The 6,238-nt window shown below is 34.9% G+C and overlaps 1 long non-coding RNA gene across 1 annotated transcript; it reads right to left on the bottom strand.

The window, feature by feature from the left end:
* Nucleotides 1-4,066: 4,066 nt before the first annotated feature.
* Nucleotides 4,067-5,226, bottom strand: LOC130050252 (uncharacterized). The gene is made up of 2 exons (XR_008798698.1): nt 4,759-5,226; nt 4,067-4,148 (listed from the first exon to the last, which is right to left on the bottom strand). It is a non-coding gene; the product is annotated as an uncharacterized LOC130050252 (long non-coding RNA).
* Nucleotides 5,227-6,238: the final 1,012 nt, after the last annotated feature.

Genomic DNA, 6,238 nt, shown 5'->3' with positions numbered 1-6,238 from the left:
AGCCTTACACTAACGCTGGTTGTCTATATAAGAAATTTATCACATTAAAGATAGTCATGTAGATTGAACAACAATTATATGACACAATATAAAGGAAATATACGGTCAAAATACCGCCGATAAAACAGCATACAATTAATCAATCAATCAATCAATCAACCTACATGTATATGATAACACAATGCAGTACATGTACATTATGTACATAAAGTCTGAGATAGTTTTTACTACGTGTTTACAATATTCAGATAAAAAGTGATATTTCAGTACTTAAAGCGAATATTTCTGTTTTTGAACATCTATATTGAGTAGAGCTTCCAGACAATTTCATTGTGACGTTAATCGGGTCTCTTACAGGAGTGCCAATGTCGCCTCATTATAGCATGTTATGTAATATAAAATTAACCTAACTAATTCTAACGAAACTTAGCTGAAGAAAATCTGTATGAAATAAGAAAAACTTTACAAAGAATTTGATTTTAAAAATAGACATGATTTCGTATCGAACTTTGGTTTGTGTGGTGTCCGGATAGAGCCATGTGCTAAAGCGTAATAGCGCGTTTCTTAAAACGCGCTATCACACAACACGCCGTCTCGCTGTCACGCTAACACGCCATTGCGCTATAACAAAATGCTCCGTCGTGATATCACACTAATACAAACACGCCGTCGCGCTATCACACTAATACAAAACGCGCCGTCGCGCTATCACGCTAATACAAACACGCCGTCGCGCTGTTACGCTAACACGCCGTTGCGCTATCACGCTTAACACACAACACGCGCGACGGCGTGTTGCGCATTAGTGCAACAGCGCGACGGCGTGTTATCGTGACAGCATGTTGTGTATTAGCGCAATGTTCAGCGTAACAGCGTGTTGTGCATTAGCTATTACGCTTTTGCACATGGCCCTATCCGGATACCATAGGTTTGTGATATGTAAATATGTATTTTTGTTTTACTCAGAATATCCACTCGTGCGTGGACCTATATGTTTTGATTGTGAAGATGTTCTGCATCCCGCCGACTGTCATAAAATAGTTCCCTGCAATTCCGAAAAAGTATGTATGGTTGATATAGATTAGAAAATTAATAGGCCTCTTAGAAGCACTACACTATAATGCATAACATTTCTTTTGTAGAAATGATTTCTTCAGGAGAGAATCTTATTTGGACAGAGATATTATACATCAAAATGCGAGAAATCATCGGTAACTTGCATTCTTCACTGTTTTTGTAGTATTTTTCTCTATTGCTTGAATCGTTGTATAGATTTAATCCTAAAAACAAACAAATCATTTCAGGATGAACGTGGTTTATTTCTATATTCTTTATTAAAGTCAGAGAAGGAGAAAATGTTCCTCGGATGAAAATTTGAACCAAGATTAAAGCAGTTGTTTGGACAAAGAAAATATTTCATCTATCGAAAATTCGAAATCGTATAAAGTAACCAAACACGCAAACGATTCGTGCGAGAGAAAACAAAACTAAAAGTATGCGCCATTTTTAATCATGTTAAAGTTTGTCTAAAATATTTTTTTAAAGTTTTAAATAACAAACATTACATTGTAAATTTTGTACTTAACAACACCCAGTAGATTACAGAAATAGTATTATGACAGTATTCCAGAACAAGATAGACCTATTTTGATTCGCACATCATGTTGTCCTGATATCTAGATGTGCCCCTCCCATTTGACTGGGCCAGTAGTGGGGAGGAAGCGACCACTCTCCGACCTGTGCCCTCATTGTTGTGATGGGAACCTCTGTAACCTTAATTGTTCATCTGTAGTGACATCCAACTCCAGACCCCCACCATCTTCTGGTAAGTCCTAATCACTTGTCTAAAATAAGATAGATTGTTCTGCGTCAATTATCACGTTCTACAGTGGTGCAGGCGTCACACTGTCCCGAAATTGACACCAGATTGACACATCATAAACGAAATGTTCAAATTCGGATCTGATCGTAAAAACATTTGGCAATTCGTGAGGGCATCTTCAGCCATCGTAGGATCGCTGGATGAGTTTCTCAGACTCCGGCAGCAACTTTGGGAGCGGTGGCAAAATCTTTGGCATGCCAAATTTTCCCGAAAGACCTTGCTAAGGTTGATTTTCGTGTTGACTTCGTGTGTCCATTTTGCCATTCATAAGATCATCGCGAGAGCATCTTGTGAAATCGAGACATCTTCACTCTTTTACACAACTCAGTTCTTGCATAATGGCTTACTTTGATGATGAGTCGACCAGGAAAAAGAAGGATGCTACTCAGAGAACATGATAAGCAACTCTTCCAGGCCCAGTACCTCCTCTTACAGGTAAACATTAGTCAAATACTCAAACAACCGTTCAATCCAGTTAAAACATGTCGTATTTCACTTCACTTTGCTATTTCTTGTTATTTGCCTTTCTAGCATTCGACAAAGTATTATCTTGTTTTGCTTTTTATTTTCTATGGTAGGGACAAACCAAGGCGAAGGAGTAAACCAAAGTCTATATGGGTCAGGGAATGCTTGTCTGATAAAAGAAGACAATACTATTGTCACTATACACCCAAAGTCAATAAAAGCGTGCAATTGAGGGTTTCAAAATCACGGTTTATCGACCATTCAAAATATATATGGTAACATGCCTTTATTAATGGTAAATATCTGTTGAACACTCACCTCAAATTGTTTCAAGTTAAGTAAGACAGATTTTTTTTTTACAGTAGGTCAAAGTATGGTTAATTTTTCGAGATTTTTCTCACATGTAACCATCGTTACCGAGTCCTTGACATGATAATATGTAAGATAAACATTAATTTTCCATGTATTATTCCATAACTTGTATTGGAATTGACTGAGCATATATTTTTCTAATTTGCGAAAGACAATAAATACAGGTTTTCAAAGAAAATATTTAATCAACACAACAAGAAATTATCTGCTGAAAAACTCAGCAATAAGATTTTAAGAGCGCAATATAAACGACTAGATATCACTTTCAATATCTTTGAAATGGCAGAAAATAAAATTGATTAACAAATATTCTCGAACAGTTCAATATGTATGAAACATGAAAACAAAAGACTAGCAATAGATATAGAACGATAGCTTTTATGTATGTAAATGAAGTAGCGCTATAATTATGTAACGTATGTTTCAACACTTACACAACAGTACACCCATGCCAAAACGATGTCATCATCAGTTATTCTTTACGATTGATGTTGCAAAATCATAACGACATCACTTAATTCAATGGAAATACCAATTTTAATAGAAATATAACGTAGACAAGTAAAAAAAAATTACCAAATGTGTCTTTTCTTCTGAATTTGTTAATTTGCAATAAATATGCTATTAAAACAAAAGTAAAAGATTGATGTTTCGCTATTCAAATGCTCATGATTCTTGTAGAAATAACAGACACATGTTTTGAAACCTGGATTGCTCTTTGTAATAATAAACAATGAAAGTAACGCATGTTTCTTATTTTTCCTTTCATTACTGTAAACACATCATTTCCATTCAAACAATGGAAAGAAACATATTTACCCATTTCTAACAATCTGTTTACAATAATAATATAAAGAAAATGTTTAATTTCCCAACATTTTGATTAAATGTATACCGAATCTTATGTTTTTGTTGCTTATTTTGGAATACCTTTCCATAGAAACTGTCAGTATAATCCACCACGCGGTGTTATGAATGAATATTTAACGTGAACCTTAAGACATAGATGTCCCCTATTGATTTTGAGGTCAAAAGGACAACGGTTAAACTACTCTGGACATACGCTATTGTCCGTTGAGAAGTCTTTCCTTGATAGACATCAAACTTGAAACACTGGTGCCCCCTTATGAATAGATGACCCCCATTGGATTTCAAGTCACAAGGTCAAAGGTCATACAAAATTACTCAAATGACCAGTTGCTTAAAAGTATTTTGAGAGACAAAACTTACATGTATCATTGTGGTAGCCTTTGACCGGTAGTTAAACCTTTATTTTCACTGTCTATACAGACATTCTACCTTTTCAGTATTGCCACAAGGGGAGCATATAATTTTATTTCTAAAACATTTTTTCATGGTTGTTCTTATGTTTTAATGCATTTTTTTTCATGGTAGTTATTCTGTACATCTGCTCTCACAAGCGCCATTTCTGAAAAAATAAATAAATAATTAAGAACAAGTAGAATAATATTACGTAACGGAATTCCTGGTAACATACGTTACACTCAGATAAAATATTTTTTAATGATTTCTCTATAAGATTGCATAGAACAATCATCAGAGATTAATCCCTTCATTTCTAAGGTATATTATGAAAAGATGCTGAATTCTAGCAAATTGATAAATGTAGAGTTGCATAGTTACATGTATCATAAATAGGACAGTAGCAGAGAAAAACATGGTCTGTATTTCTTGCAGAGGATATCTGTATATGCTGGTGAATACGGGAACAATAACACATTTGTTTCTTCATAACATAGTTGATATTCAACAAACATATCGTTAATGATGATATTTTGTCAATATGTAGTTCAATATTTGATGTCTAATCAAGCATTTCATTAAGTAGCATACGTTACTTTGAAAAACGTATGTTACCAGCGTTCTACTCAATGTAATTCTTACACCAGAGGAATTTCGAGATATTTGGAATACTATATACATTCTTTGATATCAGAAGAACAAATTCAGACCAAAACATTCCATCTGCTTAATCAATATTGTATATCAAACATTGCAGTTGTTGTAATAGTACTTACCGTAAGAGAAAATTAATCCTAATTCTCAAAGTTTAACACGTATTGACTTTCAAACTCAAATGTTCATAGTAGACATTCATGTCGTATACCACATCATGCAGACAGAGAGCAAAAATACGCGGGAAATTGTGATACCATTCCTTTTAATTAATTTCTCGGTAACGAATGTTACATCACGAATGTTACATCTTGACACGTTTGTCAAATTTCAGACCAACCAATGACTTCTGCAAAAGAAATGTTTATATTTTCATTCTCTGTACACTACGAGATTTTCATAAAAGGGGTAACATTTGCTCTGCAAATACGTTTTCATAAAAAAAATTATTGTATCGTATGTTACATTTCTAAAATCAGAATGCAAAATTTTGAGAAAATGATGACTTCTTCTCAATGCCACATCCAAATATCGCTTGATGAATATTTTCCCAAAGTTTTTGAATATTTTAGCGCCAAAAGAGATCAAAAACATAAAGATAATACGAAATCTTTGTTCATACATTGGGTGTTTAATTGACCCTATGATCACATAATATAATCTGGCGACATGGAGTAATATATACACCACTGCTTAAAATCATACGCAAAAGGTGTTAAACTTTTATTGAATGAAAATTTAGGAAATACAAATGATATTAACGCAAAGAAAATTAAAAAACACGCTCTCAGATTTTTATATTTGCTTGTTCAATTTTAAAAACTGAGTCGACGACAGTCACGTATGTTACAAAATTAGGGTATCTACGCTTATTACCAAGTTTATAAGTAAAGGGGAAATAAAAAGTATACCATGCCTAGGGAGGCTATGGGTCCATGAATGTATAGCACACAAAATATATGATTTGATATAGCTTATTTTCTAATAAAGTGCCGGCGACATCGATTGCACGCTTTTATTGACTTTGAGTGTAATATAGCACTCTTCTTAATAAACTGAAGACAGAAGATGTGAAGGTCTTTTCCAACTACACAAGACTTCATAGAGACCCATACGATGAGGTCCTGTGAAGGGTAGAAGGTAGATTAGAGGACACATGGCACAGAAAGTTTTTCCCTCCTGGTCCCAAGATTTCCATTACTCTATGACACATGGCCCGCATTGACAATTATCAAGTCTGTCTTACAACTTCAAGTTCCTACAAACACCATCTCCCTTATCTTTAACGATGCCTGCGATGCCATCAAAGCCGAGTTTGCTGCTGAGGTGATCCAGTGTCCTGCTATAATTGAAGTGTGGATCGCCATTGCTGAGCAGTTTGAGAAGAGGTGACAATTTTCTGTCTGCTTTGGTGCTCTAGTTGGTAGACATGTGATGGTCACCTGTCCATGAAATACTGGCTCCATGTTCAAATAATACAAGGGCTTCTTCTCCACTGTCTTCAAACAATACAATGACTTCTTCTCCATTGTCCCCAGGGCTCTGATCGACGCAGAATACAAGTTTCTTTGGATTGGTGTCGGCTCTGATAATGCCAGCAAC

This window comes from Ostrea edulis, chromosome 9 (assembly GCF_947568905.1).
Source record: "Ostrea edulis chromosome 9, xbOstEdul1.1, whole genome shotgun sequence".
Taxonomy (NCBI): Eukaryota; Metazoa; Mollusca; class Bivalvia; order Ostreida; family Ostreidae; genus Ostrea; species Ostrea edulis.
This window is presented reverse-complemented; position numbering and strand designations above follow the sequence as displayed.